Source organism: Macaca thibetana, chromosome 11 (assembly GCF_024542745.1).
Source record: "Macaca thibetana thibetana isolate TM-01 chromosome 11, ASM2454274v1, whole genome shotgun sequence".
Taxonomy (NCBI): Eukaryota; Metazoa; Chordata; class Mammalia; order Primates; family Cercopithecidae; genus Macaca; species Macaca thibetana.
This window is the reverse complement of record NC_065588.1, coordinates 44,299,001-44,317,993: the sequence shown is the minus strand read 5'-3', so window position 1 is coordinate 44,317,993 and position 18,993 is coordinate 44,299,001. Positions and strand designations below refer to the sequence as shown.

General features: G+C 44.0%; 1 long non-coding RNA gene across 1 annotated transcript; it reads left to right on the top strand.

Annotated features, from left to right (window-relative positions):
* The first annotated feature begins 595 nt into the window (after positions 1–595).
* LOC126930215 (uncharacterized) lies at positions 596–6,553 on the top strand. Its single transcript, XR_007717485.1, has 2 exons — positions 596–1,141; positions 6,144–6,553. It is a non-coding gene; the product is annotated as an uncharacterized LOC126930215 (long non-coding RNA).
* The last annotated feature ends 12,440 nt before the right edge of the window (positions 6,554–18,993 follow it).

The following is an 18,993-nucleotide window of genomic DNA, read 5'->3' as shown; positions in this document are numbered from 1 at the left end:
CAACTTTCTCATTCTCTTTTACTTTACTCAAGTTTATTTGAAATGAAAACTCTGTAACATGGGATTGATATTCTACCTTTTCCTCCAATACTTATTAAAATAAATATATTTTACAGGTTTGGTCTCTGCCAAAATACATATACATGTACATTAAAATACAGATACTATATATAACACTATTAGAATGCAAAACTTTCATCCAAGTTCTACCTAAAATCACCCAGGGACCTTTGCACTTAGGAAACATTGCCTTGTGATGTTGCTCTCCAGTTGAAGTGACTTCATTCAAAGATTTCACACTTGGAAAAGGCAAATCAGAAAATCACTCAGAGCCAAGGGAGGAAAGGAGGCCGGGCTTGGGCTGGGGGCGGGGGCTGGGGGGCACCCTGGTGGGCTTGAGACCCAGGGGGTAGGGGCAGGCAAGTGAGCTGCCTGGGGCCATGAATGAGGCCTTGTTGAGAGCTGTGGCAGCTCAGCAGTGTGCAGAGACCGTGCTGCAAATGTAAAGTTTCCAATAACTTTTATGGGTGGTTTCTTAATAAACATCTGAGCAGCCTGTCTGGACGGAGAGCTGTGTTGTCCCAGGTGCCCAGAAATGGAGCTGGGTGAGGGGCTGCTGTCTGCAGTGTTGGCCTCTGCACCCCACCCACAGCCTCCCATGGCACCCCCTCCCCATCTCCCCTTTGTCCTCCTCTGTCTTCCTTTTTACTGTAATGAGAACAGCTTCCATTTGCTGTTTGTTGACTGAGTCCGGCACTGCACTAAGCTCTCTCTACATTTTGTCTTAGTGCTTGCAGGCACTTTATAAGGTATATGTGAGTATTGTGCCCCTTTTACGTATCAGGGAACGTATGAACACATCAGGTTGCTCAGCAATGAAGTGGAAGAGCATCGATAGCCCTTTGGGCACAGATCTGTGTGCCTCCAAAACCCATGCTCTGAGCACTGGTAACCTCTACCCCTCTTCTTCCTCCCCTTGTCAGCATCAGCACTCCACCTTCCCTTTCCTCATCCGTATTGCATCTCAGAGCCAACTTCAGCTAGTGCCTCTCCCTTCAGAAACACCTCCGGGAAATACCTCCTCCCAGATCACGCCTGCCAGAACCAGCAACACCCATGAGTACAGCACATGGGTCTGCAGGTCAGTTGACTTGTCTGTGATGGGACTGATTAATCGAATGCTGAGGAACCTTTGTAGCCATTTGAAAGCCATTTGGATTATTGGCCCTGGCTTCAGATAAACACATTCAGATACCCTTTCTCAGAATTTGGCACATCAAAGTGAAGTCCTAGATGGAATGGTAAACTTCTCACAAGCACCTTCTAGTGGAGTCCCTTGCTTTGTTTAGTTGACTTTTCACTAAACATATGGGCTGTAAGGATTGATAATATGTTTTGTAAAAAGGGCAGATGCTCAATGGCCTTATTGGGCCTATCCAAAGATAGAATGCTATGGGAAAGGAAAACACCTTAAGAAGAAAGGTTCTTGGGCGAGGTGCGGTGGCTCAGGCCTGTAATCCCAGCTCTTTGGGAGGCTGAGGTGGGCAGATCACTTGAGACCAGGAGTTCGAGACCAGCCTGGTCAACGTGGTGAAACCCCGTCTCTGCCAAAAATACAAAATTTGCCAGGTGTGGTGGTGGGTGCCTGTAATCCCAGCTACTCAGGAGGCTGAGGCAAGAGAATCACTTGAACCCGGGAAGTAGAGGTTAGAGTGAGCCAATATCATGCCACTGCACTCCAGCCTGGACGACATGGTGAGACTCTGTCTCAAAAGAAGAAGAAAGAGGAGGAGGAGGAGGGGAAGAAGAAGAAGAAGAAGAAGAAGAAGAAGAAGAAGAAGAAGAAGAAGAGAAGGAGAAGAGGAGGAGGAGGGGGAGGAGGAGGAGGAGGAGGGAGGAGGAGGAGGAGGAGGAGAGGAGGAGGAGAGGAGGGGGAGGGGGAGGGGGAGGGGAGGAGGAGGAGGAGGAGGAGAGAGAGGAGGAGGAGAGGAGGAGGGGAGGGGGGAGGGGGAGGAGGAGAGGGAGAGGGAGAAGGAGAGGAGGAGGAGAAGGAGGAGGAAGAAGAAGAAGAAGAAGGAGAAGGAGAAGAAGAAGAAGAGTTCTCAGATGTCAGGAGACAGAAATGGTGACCTTGAAATGTAAACACTCAACCCTTGACTTCAACCCTGTATTTCTTGGGTCTGGAGCCTTTTGTAGGGTTCCATGGGTGTGTAAATATTCTGCAAACTCCTAACCTGGAAGCAGTCATTTAGTGGCTCTAAGCTGTGAGCAAGAAGTGCTCCAATTATCTGTCCATTAAGATTATTCAGAACTCTGGGCCACCAATGCATATATGTGTGATGCTGAAGCACTGCCTTCCAGCCTCTCTTTGGTTGTGTTTGTCTGATAATTATGAGATCCATGAGGACAGAGGCCACAGATCAGGGACGTCCTTCTTCCGAGATGGAGACAAGGGCAGAGCAGGTGGCAAATTGTGGCCTTGGGTTCCAGGGGGGCGTGTCTACACTTCACACTCTGATTGTGCATCTGGCTTGCAGTGTGGCTGGGCCTCTCGGGTTGGAGCACTCTCATTTGTTCTACCCTAACACAATCAAGAAAGATAAAAAAGAACACTGTAGCCAGGGAATCTCAGCTGCTGTGCCAATCACCAGCCATTCATTGTGTGGGACTGAAGACCTAGCTGGGAGTCAGGCCTAAGAACTGGTTCAGCTCCTCCCCTTGCCTCGTCTGTGAAGGCTGCTCAGAGGAAAGGAACGTGCACCCAGGCTCTCAAAGCCTTCACTGAAGGACAGAGAGTGCTTGTTACAGGCAGTTCCTTCAGGGTTGAAATTCCATTTCAGGTCTCAGCACCTAAAGTCATTTTTCTTTCTTATTTATGTTTCCTGTGGAAAGTCTGAAGAAAAACTGTGGAGCATCTTTTGAGTTTGCATTTGGAAGGGAGAAAATATGCTCCTTCTCTGCTGGGCAAACATTGCAAACATTGGTGCTTTCACAAACCAAACACAAGCTGGTTTTCAAAGCCTCCGCTTGGCGACCCAGGGAACTGGGTGGAGGGGAGGAGAAGGATGCAGCCACCTGAGCTGGGGAGGTTTGCTTTGGGAGCAGAGCTTGGAATTTGTGAATTTTCTACTCCAAGAACATCCAAATAGTGCAACCCCAGCCCCCTCCTGCGTGAGCTTGCTCAGGCAATAGGGGCTCTACCTGTCTGGGGTCTGGATGGAGAGCCAGGGCCTTGGATGACCACCTCCTTGCCCCTTTGCAGCCTGGAGTGAAGTGGGGAGGGGAAGGGTGAAGAGGTGTAGGAGAGACGGTGCAGATGAACCAAGATGGCCTCAGGGATTCTAGTCCCTCCCTCTGGGTGATGCTGAGGATAGAGAGCAGGGGTGAGAGTGAGAAGAACATGGCTCTGCACCCTCAAATTTTCCAGGCTTTCAAACACTGATCAGGCAAGCCACTGGGCAGTTGTTCCTATAAAGCTAGAACTATGAGAATAGCAGATGTATACTATGGTCTGGTTCTTTCAGCGTAGTCTGTAGCAAAGGTTTCCTCCCTCCCTCCCTCCCTCCCTTTCTTCTTCCTTCCTTCCACTTCTTTCATGACAGAATAATATAAATTCCCAAGCACTCATCACTAGCTTTAATAACTATCAACTAATGGCCAATCTTGTTTAATCCATAACTGCACCTACTTCACCCACTCTTTGTCCTCCAACTGAAATGTTTTGAAACAAATTCTAGACATCATATCCTTTTATCCATAAATATCTAGATTTTAAAAATATTTGATATTGAACTCTGATGATACAGGGAATCTCCTTCCCCATATCTTAGGGAAAAAATGCCCTTCATAAGTCTACATATACATTTTGCAAATCATTGTAGGGGTTCAGGGAACCCCTGAAGCTCATCCAAAGACCTTAAATTTAAAACTTTGGTATATAGGATAATCACTAGCTCCCATGGAACACATTCCTTTTGGTAGCCTGAAGCTATTAGCTGTTCCTTTGAAGGAGATTTACTTTCTTGTTTTATTTGCAATAGGTATGCACTGAGTGCATTGCGACCATGCTGGGTTATTGTGGGTAAAGGTGAGAGGAGGCAGGGCACTCAGGGCAGATGATTACATTCCTGCCGGGAGGGCTGGGGAGCCCTTGGAAAGCAGCAAGCAGCCTGCAGGCTGAGGAAGCAGGGACTCCGGGATCTGCCCTCAGGGGCTACAGGAAGGAGGAACCATTTCTGAATAAGCTTTCCTGGTGGTTTGTTTATTGGCCAGCGTTAGTTAGGTCTCTGAGTGGTTGTTAATGTGTTTGTTTATGGTCCATTGTAATGTCTTTGAGATAAAGACCTGCTCAGTTTACAGGCAACTGTCAAGTACTGGGCTTGGAGCCCAGGGAGCCAGTGAGGGAAGCATTTCCAATATGGCGATCAAAGCCACACTCAGGGCCTTCTTAAGCTCCTGAAACAACCTTAGAAGGTACTCCAGGAGAGGGTCAGCAGCAGGCACAGGGTTAGACTAGGGGGCTCTTTCAGGCTCGACAAATAGCTGTTTAATAAGGAAACGGACTTCTTTGTTCTCTTTTTGTTTTATTTTGAGAGAATGTATAGGAGCAAAGCCGTTTTAGATGCTAGAGGTTATTTGGAGAGAGCCCAGAAGCTTTCTGATCTTCATATCCAACTCTTTTGCTATTTCCCCTACCTCCTCATCCCACCTTGGGGTCAGCAAATCTCCATGTCTGCAGACCCAAGGACCTGTAGTCAAGTTGCATGGAGCCAAAAAAAAAAAAAAAAGGGACTGTGGTGCTGGTGCTTGGATACACACGTCAGGGGACACAGAAGTACTGAGATGGGCACAGACAAACTCTGGAATTTATAGTGGAGCGAGGATGGCATTTCAACCAGTTAGGAAAGATAGACTTTTCTTGCTGTCTCCCAGGCTCGAGTGCAGTGGAATGATCTCGGCTCACCACGACCTCTGCCTCCTGGGTTCAAGCAATTCTCATGGCTCAGCCTCCCAAGTAGCTGGGATTACAGGGGCGTGTCTCCATGCCGGGCTAATTTTTGTATTTTTAGTAGAGACAGGGTTTCGCCATGTTGGCCAGGCTGGTCTCGAACTCCTGACCTCAAGACACCTGCCTGCCTTGGGCTTCCAAAGTGCTGGGATTACACATGTGAGCCACTGTACCCAGCCAAAATAGACTTTTCAATAAATGTCCCAGCACAACTGGACAGACATTTGGGAGAAGAAACAGTAAATTCAGATGTATATCTCATACCTTAAAATGAGATCAATTGTATGTGGATCAAAAATTTAAATGTAAAAATTTAACCCTAAAAGAACTCAAAGGAGCCAGGAGAAAAAAATTAAAATCTATGAATGAAACCAGAAACCATAAAATAAAATAACAATAAATTTGACCATATAAAAATAAAAAGTGTTTGCATGGCAAACAAAAAGAATCATCATAAACAAAGTCAAAAGCCAAAATGAGGCCAGGCACAGTGTCTCATGCCTGTAATCCCAGCACTTTGGGAGGCTGAGGCAGGCGGATCACTTGAGGTCAGGAGTTCAAGACCAGCCTGGCCAACATGGTAAAACCCCGTCTCTACTAAAAATACAAAAACTAGCCGGTCATGGTGGTGCAGCCTGTAGTCCCAGCTACTCAGGAGGCTGAGGCAGGAGATTCGCTTGATCCTGGGAGGTAGAGGTTGCAGTGAGCCGAGATTGTGCCACTGCACTCCAGTCTGGGCAACAAGAGTGAGACTCTGTCTCAAAAAAAAAAAAAAAAAAAAAAAAAAAAAATCGAAATGAAAATCATCAAGAATTACTTGCAACTCTTATTATAGGCAAGAGGTAATGTTGTCTATATAAAGATCTCACGTAAATCAAATAAGAAAGAGAACAACAGTTGAATAGAAAAGCAAGCAAAGCATATGAACCAACAGTTCCCAGAAAATGAAACAAAACCAATACAAAAAAAGGAAGGAAGGAAGGAAGGAAGGAAGGAAGGAAGGAAGGAAGAAAGAAAGAAAGAAAGAAAGAAAGAAAGAAAGAAAGAAAGAAAGAAAGAAAGAAAGAAAGAAAGAAAGAAAGAAAAAGAAAATACAAATTAAAACCACACTGAGGTAGCATTTTTCACTTTTCAGATTGGCAAAGACCAAAAGAACTGATTTCTATACAAGGAGTGGCTATGGTGGTGAGATTTTTCCTCTGTAAACCATGACAGTGGTAGCTGGCAAAGGTTTGGTGAAATAGGCATTGGCGTACATTGTTGATGGGAATGGCGCATGCAGTGTTAAAGGGAATTTAACAATATCTGTAAAATTTTTTTAAATATACTTCAATTTTGACCCAGCAATTCTGCTTCTAGGAAATTATCCAACACATAAATGTGCATGTGCAAAATGACATATACACAAATATTTACTGCAGCGTTATCTCAGCAAAAGGCTAGAGATAACCCAAATGTCCATCAGAAGGGGACTGGTTAAATTAATTGTGGTATATCTGTACAATGGAATATTAAGCAATCTTAAAATAATGACGACTTCAAAAACGTGTGGGTGTGGAATCTTTCCAGGACACAGAAAGTGAAAAAGTCCTGTGCAGACCAGTGTGTGGAGTACCATTTGTGCCAGGAGAGGAGAGGGGTGATTTTTACCATTTGAGACGGGAGTGAGGGATGATTTTTAAACACAGTTGCTTGCATATGCTTGGAATCTCTCTGGAAGGAGACCTGAGAACTAGTAATATTGGTCCCCTATGGGGAGGGGAATGAGTGGAAGCAGAGGAGACTTCACCTTTTGTACCTTTGGAATTTTATTTATTTATTTTATTTATTGAGACAGGGTCTCACTCTGTTGCCCAGGTTGGAGTGCAGGGGTGTGATCACAGCTTGCTGCAGTCTCAATCTCCCGGGCTCAAGTGATCCTCCCACCTCAGCCTCCCAAGTAGCTGGGACTACAGATGTGTGTCACCACACTCGGCTAATTTTAAAATTTTTTCTGTAGAGATGGGGTCTGCACTATGCTACCCAGGCTTGACTTGAACTCCTGGCCTCAAGTGACCCTCCTGCCTCAGTCTCCCAAAGTGCTGGGATTACAGGCATGAGCCACTGTGTCTGGTCAACTACTGGAATTTTGAATTGTGTGAATGTATGTCTATTTTAAAAATAATATTAAAATTATGATTTTCTTGTTTTAAAAAGAGAAGAGTAAAGGAAAGACTATGACACAATAAAGGAAGAGGAGACAGGCCAAATGTCCGTTCCTTTCTTTGCAGCAGACGCAAAGTGGACCCCGCTTAGTTCTTGGTGGCAGCTGAGCCTCGCTTCACTCACTTCCTACCTTTCTCCCTCTTTATGGGATTCTTAACAGCCACACTCACAGAGATTTTTAAGGAGTGTGTTCCCTGCAAAATCTCAATACCAAATGATGATTTCCGTAAGTTTCCATAAGTTGGTAAGTTCCAAGCCTTTCCTCCAAAGGAGCATGGTCGTCCCCATAGATACAGGACGTGAATGGCAACAGCGCTGATGTTGGGCAGGGAACATGTACTTGCTCTGAGAAAACTGTGTGGGAATTACATGACTCTGCAGTAGAGAACCCTGGAGAAAAAGGGGGCCAAAAAAGATAAGAAAAGAGAGAACAAGAAAGAGAGAGAACAAAAAGAAGCAACCGAAAGTCCATCAATAGACAACTTGTACATCCATACAGAAGACCATGTCATGCAGCCATTACAAAGAAAAAGGAGCAGGATCCTTGGTGCCCAGTTGTTGAAGATTGTTCACCCTCTGTGTACCTGGGGCTGTGTTCTACGCCCTGAGCACCAGGTGAGTGGGAGAAGCACAAGTGTAGTGAAGCCTGATCAGAGACACAAAACTCTTTGGAAGGATGTCAGCTGGATTTGGAAGGAAAGTAAAGGGTTTCCGAAGCAGTGCAGGTGAGAGAGGATTGAGCTGGGGCACTGGTCCACATTTTGACGTTTTCCTAGATCTCTTATCTCACTGCAGTATCAATATTTTGATACTATCTCAACAATAGTGCCTTATTTAAGGAATAAATCTGCAGTTTCTGGAATTTTCAAATACAGTTGCTTCTTTGGCTAGGCAAAAACCATGTGAAAGTGTTATTATTCCACAAGTTCACCACCCTGCCTGCTGGAGCTCTCTACTTGTTTGGAGAAACAGGACTTTGTACTTGAAGCTGACAGAGAAGAAGGAAGTGGACAAGTTGGAAGACCCAAGCTCTCTTTTAACCTCTTGATCAAAACTAGTGTCACCTTGGGCAACTCCCTATTCTCCCTGTCAGGGCCAGGCCCAGGATGCAACACTTTAAGAGGCACCAAAAAACTCAGTCATCAAGATACAGACTAGTTTAATGCAACATTTTAAAAATAAAAATTAATGCAAAAATCTATAATGAACAAAATACCCGACATTTAAATAAATATAGGATCAATATTACTGCTTCTTCCTTTTGCTGTGGCTCCATTATGGCTGGACACAGCATTGTCCCCAAGGCCTCATTTTCCGCATCTCTAAGTCAAGAGGGTTGGACCATTTGACCGCCCAGGAACCTGCTGGGCCCCGTTGTTTTATGGCTCAGTAATGAGGTGCCACTGAAGAATGAGAGAACATTTAACAAAGTGCTAATTGTACAGCCCAGACAATAGTGCGGGTGGGGTGACGGGGAGTCTTCATGGGGACAAGGGATGGCAATAGAGTCCAGGCAGCTGGGGGAGATAACAACATTTGGCCAGCTTTCTCTTTGTTTCCACTGGACACAAGCTCACCTACCAGCGACAGGAGGGGGACAATGCTCCGGAGCCTCCTCCCTCTTTCTCCCCTGGAACTGTGCTCAGACCTAGTCAGGGGACAGGGAGAGCCTCATTCACATGTGGCTTGTGGCCCAGCGACCTGTTGGCTAACACAGCTTTCTAAGGATATCTGAGAGAAGCGTGGTACTCCATAGGAGGAAGGGAGCACAGCAGAGGTGCCCTGCCTGATATCCTGGGACCCAACCAGTGCCGCCCTCTTGCCTCATCCCAAGATGGGCAAAGCAGCACGGCTTGCTCTCTTGTAACCTTCACGAGGGCACCATTGTCTTGACCGAGTCCTCTAAGGCCCCCATAGAATGAATGCATGAGAACAGCTGTGAATACAAAGGTTAGGACATTCTGTGGACATGTTGAGACAAAGTAGCTAATAATCATATAGTTAGGGAATTCCATTTCCAAAGTGAATAACTTGCACCTCCCCATCACCCAAGTCAAGGATAACATTTCTCAGTGAGGCTTCAAACCCATGTTCCACATGGGGCTGCAGCTCCACCCCTTGGGGCAGCCTTGCTGCTCGTGGCACCCATTTCCTGAAAGGCGGGTTTCAGACTGCTTTTCCCAAATCCTTACCAGCTCAGAGACGAAGCTTCATCTCTGCAAATGTCATTCATCACTAGAAAGTGGCTGGGGCCTCTGATGTCCTGTTCAGATCAACAGGATGAGAGAATCCCGCTCTTCAGGAAAACCCACCTCTTCTCTTTGGCCCCAGTGCCCCTCGCATTCTTGCCGAGCTGCAGGAGGGCAGTTGAAGACAAGTGACATTGGAAAAAACAGTGGCCTCCACCCTGGACAGGAAGAATGGCTCCCTTCATCGGGACTGCTCCGGGATGCCAGGGTTATCCAGGTCCCCGAGTGAGGAAGTGAATCAACTCTTCCCAGCCTTCAGTCATGCAGGCTGCTTCTGTACCCTTCAGTGGTGTGGTATTTAGACATGTTTTGTCAAAAACTAATGAACATCTCACTTAGATATTGGAAACAAACATAAGCCCTAGCCAATTCTTACACTTGCTGAGGATGAATAAGTCCCTTTGGCTTCCCAGCTAGCTGGGTCCAACAAGTGAATTTAGAGGCTGAGAAGTGAGTTGTTGGCCCTCACATGGACTTACCATCTGAGTGTGCCCTTGGCTGGCTGCACAGCCTGAGAGCAGCGGTTCTCAACCTTAGGCACAAATTGGAATCACGTGGGGGGCTTAAAAAACACTGACCAGGGTCCCCCCACCAAAAAAAAATTCTGGTTTAATAGTTCTGGGGTGCAGTCACAACATTGGGATTTTAAAAAGCTCCCCAAGTGATCCCAATATGCAGTCAAGACCGAGAACTACTGCCCCACCCGGACCAGTGCTGAAACCTTCACATGTAAACAAATGACCTCAGGATCTTGTTAACATGAAAATTCTGATTCAGCAGGTCTGGGGTGGGACCTGAACTTCTGTACTTTTCTTTTCTTTTTTTTTTTTTTTTTTGAGACGGAGTCTCACTCTGTCACCCAGGTTGGAGTGCAGTGGCGCAATCTCGCCTCACTGCAACCTCCACCTCCCGGGTTCAAGTGATTCTCTAGCCTCAGCCTTGTGAGTTGCCCATTTGGGATGAGGCAAGAGGGCGGCACTGGTTGGGTCCCGGGATATAGGCAGGGCACCTCTGCTGTGTTCCCTTCCTCCTATGGGATTACAGGTGCATGCCACCACACCCAGTTAATCTTTGTGTTTTTAGTAGAGATGGGGTTTCACCATGTTGGTCAGGCCGGTCTCAAACTCCTGACCTCGTCATCTGCCCACCTCAGCCCTCCAAAGTGCTGGGATTACAGGCATAAAGCACTGCACCCAGCCAAACTTCTGTACTTCTAACAAGCTCCCAGGTGATGAGATGCTGCTGGTCTGCAGAACACACTTCAAGCAGCAAGAGCACACTGCATTGTCCAACATGGTAGCTAACAGTCACACATGTTGCTGCTTAATTAAAATTTAAAACAACTTAAACTTTAGAAATTCAGTTCCTTCACTGTGTTAGCCACATTTATGTGCTCAGTCACCACATGTGGCTAGTAGCTACCATAATGGATGGCACAGAGAGACTCTCCATCATCACAGAAAGTTCTTTGGGGCAGTGATGTCTTAGAGCATCTCCTTGTCTCTAAACTTCTGTTCAAGTTGCCATCTCTTGAAATGCGGATTGAAGCTTCCTTGGTGGCAGGGACTATGAAACAGTCCCTTATACTCCCCATGTTGTGTCTGTGAACTAGAAATGTAATAGGTGCTCAGTTAATGCTTGCTTTAGTTAGGGTACTTGTGTCTTTGTCCAAAGACTACCACCATATAAACACTGACTGATTAATGTCTACTTGGGCATCAATGAGCAGTCTTATGGAGTTGCATCCAGTGGTTCAGTGGACATGTCAGCTTGGAAGAGGTCAATGATCAGGTTGCAATAGGAATGCTTCCTCTATCCCTGGTTGGCCCATGGTTCATGACAAAAAAACAAAAAAAAGCACGGCTCCAGGTGGCCTCTGTCAGAGCATCTGTCCATCATTAGTCATTTAGCCTGGGAGATGGGCTGAGATGCTCAAGTTTACCTAACAGGACCTTTCATCTTTCAAGCCCAATTCAGAGGAGACAAATCTGGATATATTCTCTCTCTGGGCATTTTTCCTGGGCCTTGGGGAAAGGGAAGTTCCTGGAGATTGCCTGCTTCCTATTCCTGCATAGCTGCTCTGTCTTTCCTTGGGCAGCTGTCACAGACACAGGAGGCAGAGCTGGGATTGGGGTGCTGGGTCCCAGAAGCAGAGGGAGTTTCCATCTGCCTTAGCCACACCGGGTGGGTAAGTTAAACCTTCAGCTAGGTGCACTCTTGTTTTAGCTTCACAGCAATTGATTTTCAGAGTTAATTGATAAGTCATTGTTCTGCTAGGAAAAAGCGGTAGTGGAAAAGAAACTGGAACGGGAACCATCACAGAGCCATGTGTGGCCACCTCATTTCACCACTGAAGCATCTAAGCCCACAGAGTACAGCAATTTGATTGAAATCACACAACATGTTAGACACATGGTTAGGTGTAAAATGTAGGTTTCCTGACTCCCAGGCCAGTGTTCTTTCCACTCCTTCATGTCCATGAGGTTTGCAAGAATGTATAAGCCACTCAAATAGAATAGAAATAGAATATTACATAAATATGTATCTCTAGTACAATACACAAGGTAGGTGTTCTTTAGTACTTTTCTGGAAAGGATGATAATAAAATTGCTTTTTTCCTACTTTCTCACTTACACTCACCACATCCTACTGCTGGATACACATTGCATACTCCTTTGGGGAAGGCTAAACCTTCCTTCCACCCCCTGCACATATCTCAGCAATAAGGCAACATCTTTAATGAGTAACTCACCATGAGTAAAGAAAGATGAACCGGCTGGGCATGGTGGCTTACACCTGTAATCCCAGCACTTTGGGAGGCCAAGGTAGGTGGATCACTGGAGCCCAGCAGTTTGAGGCCAGTCTGGGCAACATGGTGAGACCACATCTCAAAAAGAAAGAAAGAAAGAGAGAAAGAAAGAAGAAAGAAATAAGAAAGAAAGAAAGAAAGAAAGAAAAAAGAAAGAAAGAAAGAAAGAAAGAAAGAAAGAAAGAAAGAAAGAAAGAAAGAAAGAAAGAAAGAGAGAGAGAGAAAGAGGAAGCTGTAAGCACTATAATCATAGGAAATGTTTCCAAGTGGGTAAAGAAGAGAATGGTAGCTTCTTTTGCAGGTCTACAGACACATCACACTGGAAATTTACAAGCCATGCAGCCCCAGACACCAAGGTGGTCATCAGTTGGCTCTTAATAAATGCATGAACTTACATCAGCCAACATTTCTCAAAATCGTCTTACTGCTTCTCTACCCCAGTACTGATCACATTACTTGCTAGTTTTCAGTCTAGAAAACCATGCCAGTGTTACCACTGAGTGTTATCTCCATTCATAATCTGTACTACACAAAGGTACTGCCTGCTCTTTAATGCCAAAGACAAACACACAGAAGTGGACAGATGCAAGGCATTAATATTAGGGGAAACTAACATTTCCTAAATGCTCTCATTTAGTAAATATCAGTAGTTATTACCTCATCAAGAGCAAAATACATTCAGTATGTTCACAAGTACATGTAAGATATTTACGATGCTTGTGGAAAAGGAGAATGACATGATGTTTGCAGTTAGGTTGCATTTGCCAAGTCAGCACTCCTGGGCACTTTGCCTGCAATTGTGACCCTCTGTCACAGGTGAACTCTGCTTTAACTAAGGACTGAGTCTGAATAACCTGGCACATGTACTTCTCTTTCTTTCTTTTTTTTTTTCAATTAAGATTTCTTTCTTTTTGTCTAAGACAGGGTCTTGCTCTATCACCTAGGCTGGAGTACAGTGGTACAATCACGGCTCACTGCAGCCTCGACCTCCTGTGCTAAAGCGATCCTCCTGCCTCAGCCTCTCCAGTATCTAGGGCAACAGACATGAACACCACACACGGTTAAATTTTTAAAGGTTTTTGTAGAGATAGGGTCTTGCTATATTACCCAGTCTGGTCTCGAACTCCTGGGCTCAAGCGATCCTCCTACCTCAGCCTCCCAAAGTGCTGGGATTACAGGCGTGAACCACCACACCCAGCCTCACTTTTCTATTTAAATACATCTTCCCTACAAACTAGAAACCTTAATTAATACACCTAAGTACAAAGATCATGGAGAATCAGGATAGGTAATTTAGAAATAAAGTTACAAAATTCCAAGCAAGATTTAAAGAAACAGAAACACCTATATACAATCAGGCATCTTTTGCACTCCCTTTAAACTGTTTCTGACTACAAAATATAGTATAGGCACTATCCACACGTGAGAAGGACCAGCTTTTCCCTCTTATTTCTTTGAGTTAGATCCTTTAGAGCTTCTTATCAAACCAAATTTAAAAGGCCTTGCAGACAGTTTTTTCCCAAATAGTAATCTTTCCACAGTTACATCATACTTGTCTTTTTGTTTAAGATGATAACTAATGAGAAGGCCAATACCTATCAATACCTATGATAAATTTAGAAGTTCCTGTTCTTCTTAGGGAAAACTTGTGCTGAAGAATTGGGGCCACTTATCCTCTGTGCCAAGTTTTTTTTTTTTTTTTTTTCCAGGTAATATTGAAAGTTTCTTAATCTAATTTTTATTCCTAACTGATTTTAAAACAATTAAGATGTTTTCAATGCTATACTTTAAATCCCAGGATATTCGTCAATCAACCTAGATCTATCGGCTGTAATCCAAACTCATGCAAACATAACTGTTAAGACAAAAATTTTTATGAGACCCAACTAAGTTAAAAACAGATAAATGATATTGTCTCTTTACGGTATGGCAGGTGTGTGCAGGAGGGTAAATCGGATGCAGACCAAGGAGAGTAGTACTAGCAATAATAAACATTTACTCTAAGCCTCCCATGTAAAGCACTTGCCGAGGTTTCATGTTTGTTACTTCATTTACTGCTCACAACAAGCCCATGAGTAAATTACTACTATCCCTGTTTTACCGATTACTTCCATGATGCTCAGAGAAGCGAATTCACTTGCTCAAGAGAACAGAGCCAGGAAGTGCAGTTGCAGTGTCTAATCTGGGGAAATTAAAAGGAAACAACCCTCACTTCTTTGTATTTTTACCCAGAGAAGCATTAGGAATGTGGTGAGTTTCTAGGCACTTTTTCAACACCCCCCCCCCGCCCGCCCCCCGCTCTTGTTTCCCAGGCTGGAGTGCAATGGCGCAATCTCGGCTCACTGCAACCTCCACCTCCCAGGTTCAAGCGATTCTCCTGCCTCAGCCTCCCGAGTAGCTGGGATTACAGGCACCCGCCACTACACCCGGCTAATTTTTTGTATTTTTAGTAGAGACGGGGTTTCTCCATGTTGGTCAGGCTGGTCTCGAACTCCTGACCTCAGGTGATCCGCCCGCCTCGGCCTCCCAAAGTGCTGGGATTACAGGTGTGAGCCACCGCGCCAGGCCTTTAGGCACTTTTTCTTTTCTTTCCTTTTTTTATTTTTTTGAGACGGAGTCTGGCTGTGTCACCCAGGTTGGAGTGCAGTGGCACGATCTCGGCTCACTGCAAGCTCCGCCTCCCAGGTTCACGCCATTCTCCTGCCTCAGCTTTCCAAGTAGCTGGGACTACAGGCGCCCACCACCACGCTCGGCTAATTTTTTTTTTTTTTAATTTTGTATTATGCTTTAAGTTCTAGGGTACATGTGCACAACATGCAGGTTTGTTAGATATGTATACATGGGCCATGTTGGTGTGCTGCACCCATTAACTTGTCATTTACATTAGGTATATCTCCTAATGCTATCCCTCCCACCTCCCCCAACCCGACTACAGGCCCCGGTGTGTGATGTTCCCCTTCCTGCATCCAGGTGTTCTCATTGTTCATTTCCCACCTACGAGTGACAACAGACGGTGTTTGGTTTTCTGTTCTTGCAATAGTTTGCTGAGAATGATGGTTTCTAGCTGCATCCATGTCCCTACAAAGGACATGAACTCATCCTTTTTTATGGCTGCATAGTATTCCATGGTGTGTATGTGCCACGTTTTCTTAATCCAGTCTGTCATTGACGGACATTTGGGTTGATTCCAAGTCTTTGCTATTGTGAATAGTGCCGCAATAAACATACATGTGCATGTGTCTTTATAGCAGCATGATTTATAATCCTTTGGGTATATACCCAATAATGGGATGGCTGGGTCAAATGGTATTTCTAGTTCTAGATCCTTGAGGAATCGTCACACTGTTTTCAACAATGGTTGAACTAGTTTACAGTCCCACCAACAGTGTAAAAGTGTTCCTATTTCTCCACATCCTCTCCAGCACCTGTTGCTTCCTGACTTTTTAATGATCACCATTCTAACTGGTATGAGATGGTATCTCATTGTGGTTTTGATTTGCATTTCTCTGATGGCAAGTGATGACTAGCATTTTTTCATGTGTCTGTTGGCTGCATAAATGTCTTCTTTTGAGAAGGGTCTGTTCATATCCTTTGCCCACTTTTTGATGGGATTGTTTGTTTTTTCCTTGTAAATTTGTTTGAGTTCTTTGTAGGTTCTGGATATTAGCCCTTTGTGAGATGAGTAGATTGCAAAAATTTTCTCCCATTCTGTAGGTTGTCTGTTCACTCTGATGATAGTTTCTTTTGCTGTGCAGAAGCTCTTTAGTTTCATTAGATCCCATTTGTCAATTTTGGCTTTTGTTGCCATTGCTTTTGGTGTTTCAGATATGAAGTCCTTGCCCATGCCTATGTCCTGAATGGTATTACCTAGGTTTTCTTCTAGGGTTTTTACGGTTTTAGGTCTAACATTTAAGTCTCTAATCAATCTTGAATTAATTTTCGTTTAAGGTGTAAGGAATGGATCCAGTTTCAGCTTTCTACATATGGTTAGCCAGTTTTCCCAGCACCATTTATTAAATAGGGAATCCTTTCCCCATTTCTTGTTCTTGTCAGGTTTGTCAAAGATTAGATGGTCATAGATGTGTGGTATTATTTCTGAGGGCTCCGTTCTGTTCCATTGGTCTATATCTCTGTTTTGGTACCAGTACCATGCTGTTTTGGTTACTGTAGCCTTGTAGTATAGTTTGAAGTCAGGTAGCGTGATGCCTCCACCTTTGTTCTTTTGGCTTAGGATTGTCTTGGCAATGCAGGCTCTGTTTTGGTTCCATATGAACTTTAAGGTAGTTTTTTCCAAGTCTGTGAAGAAACTCATTGGTAGCTTAATGGGGATGGCATTGAATCTATAAATCACTTTGGGCAGTATGGCCATTTTCATGATACTGATTCTTCCTATCAATAAGCATGGAATGTTCTTCCATTTGTTTGTGCCCTCTTTTATTTCACTGAGCGGTGGTTTGTAGTTCTCCTTGAAGAGGTCCTTCACATTCCTCATAAGTTGGATTCCTAGGTATTTTACTCTCTTTGAAGCAATTGTGAATGGGAGTTCACTCATGATTTGGCTCTCTGTTTGTCTGTTATTGGTGTGTAAGAATGCTTGTGATTTTTGCACATTGATTTTGTATCCTGAGACTGCTGAAGTTGCCTATCAGTTGAAGGAGATTTTGGATTAAGACGATGGGGTTTTCTAAATATACAATCATGTCGTCTGCAAACAGGGACAATTTGACTTCCTCTTTTCCTAATTGAATACCCTTTATTTCTCTCTCCTGCCTGATTGCCCTAGCCAGAACTTCCAACACTGTGTTGAATAGGAGTAGTGAGAGAGGGCATCCCTGTCTTGTGCCAGTTTTCAAAGGGAATGCTTCCAGTTTTTGCCCATTCAGTATGACACTGGCTGTGGGTTTGTCATAAATAGCTCTTATGAGATACATTCCATCAATACCGAATTTATTGATAGTTTTTAGCATAAAGGGCTGTTGAATTTCATCAAAGGCCTTTTCTGCATCTATTGAGATAATCATGTGGTCTTTGTCGTTGGTTCTGTTTATGTGATGGATTACATTTATTGATTTGCATATGTTGAACTAGCCTTGCCTCCCAGGGATAAAGCCCACTTGATCATGGTGGATAAGCTTTTCGATGTGCTGCTGGATTCAGTTTGCCAGTATTTTATTGAGCATTTTTGCATCGATGTTCATTGGGGACATTGGTCTAAAATTCTCTTTTTTTGTTGTGTCTCTGCCAGGCTTTGGTATCAGGATGATATTGGCCTCATAAAATGAGTTAGGAAGGATTCCCTCCTTTTCTATTGATTGGAATAGTTTCAGAAGGTATGGTACCAGCTCCTCCTTGTACCTCTAGTAGAATTCGGCTGTGAATCCGTCTGGTCATGGACTTTTTTTTTGGTTGGTAGGCTATTAATTGTTGCCTCAATTTCAGAGCCTGTTATTGGTCTATTCAGGGATTCAACTTCTTCCTGGTTTAGTCTTGGGAGAGTGTATGTGTCCAGGAATTTATCCATTTCTTCTAGGTTTTCTAGTTTATTGGCGTAGAGATGTTTATAGTATTCTCTGACGGTAGTTTGTATTTCTGTGGGGTCGGTGGTGATATCCCCTTTATCATTTTTTATTGCATCTATTTTATTCTTCTCTCTTTTCTTCTTTATTAGGCTTGCTAGCGGTCTATCAATTTTGTTGATCTTTTCAAAAAACCAGCTCCTGGATTCATTGATTTTTTGGAGGGTTTTTTGTGTCTCTATCTCCTTCAGTTCTGCTCTGATCTTAGTTATTTCTTGCCTTCTGATCGCTTTTGAATGTGTTTGCCCTTGCTTCTCTAGTTCTTTTAATTGTGATGTTAGGGTGTCAATTTTAGATCTTTCCTGCTTTCTCTTGTGGGCATTTAGTGCTATAAATTTCCTTCTACACACTGCTTTAAATGTGTCCCAGAGATTCTGGTATGTTGTATCTTTGTTCTCATTGGTTTCAAAGAACATCTTTATTTCTGCCTTCATTTTGTTATGTACCAGTAGTCATTCAGGAGCAGGTTGTTCAGTTTCCATGTAGTTGAGCGGTTTTGAGTGAGTTTCTTAATCCTGAGTTCTAGTTTGATTGCAGTGTGGTCTGAGAGACAGTTTGTTATAATTTCTGTTCTTGTACATTTGCTGAGGAGTGCTTTACTTCCAATTATGTGGTCAATTTTGGAATAAGTGTGATGTGGTGCTGAGAAGAATGTATATTCTGTTGATGTGGGGTGGAGAGTTCTGTAGATGTCTGTTAGGTCTGCTTGGTGCAGAGCTGAGTTCAATTCCTGGATGTCCTTGGTAACTTTCTGTGTTGTGGATCTGTCTAATGTTGACAGTGGGGTGTTAAAGTCTCCCATTATTATTGTATGGGAGTCTAAGTCTCTTTGTAAGTCTCTAAGGACTTGCTCCTGTATTGGGTGCATATATATTCAGGATAGTTAGCTCTTCCTGTTGAATTGATCCCTTTACCATTATGTAATGGCCTTCTTTGTCTCTTTTGATCTTTTTTGGTTTAAAGTCTGTTTTATCAGAGACTAGGTTTGCAACCCCTGCCTTTTTTTGTTTTCCATTTGCTTGGTAGATCTTCCTCCATCCCTTTATTTTGAGCCTATGTGTGTCTGTGCACGTGAGATGGGTCTCCTGAATACAGCACACTGATGGGTCTGGGTCTTGACTCTTTATCCAATTTGCCAGTCTGTGT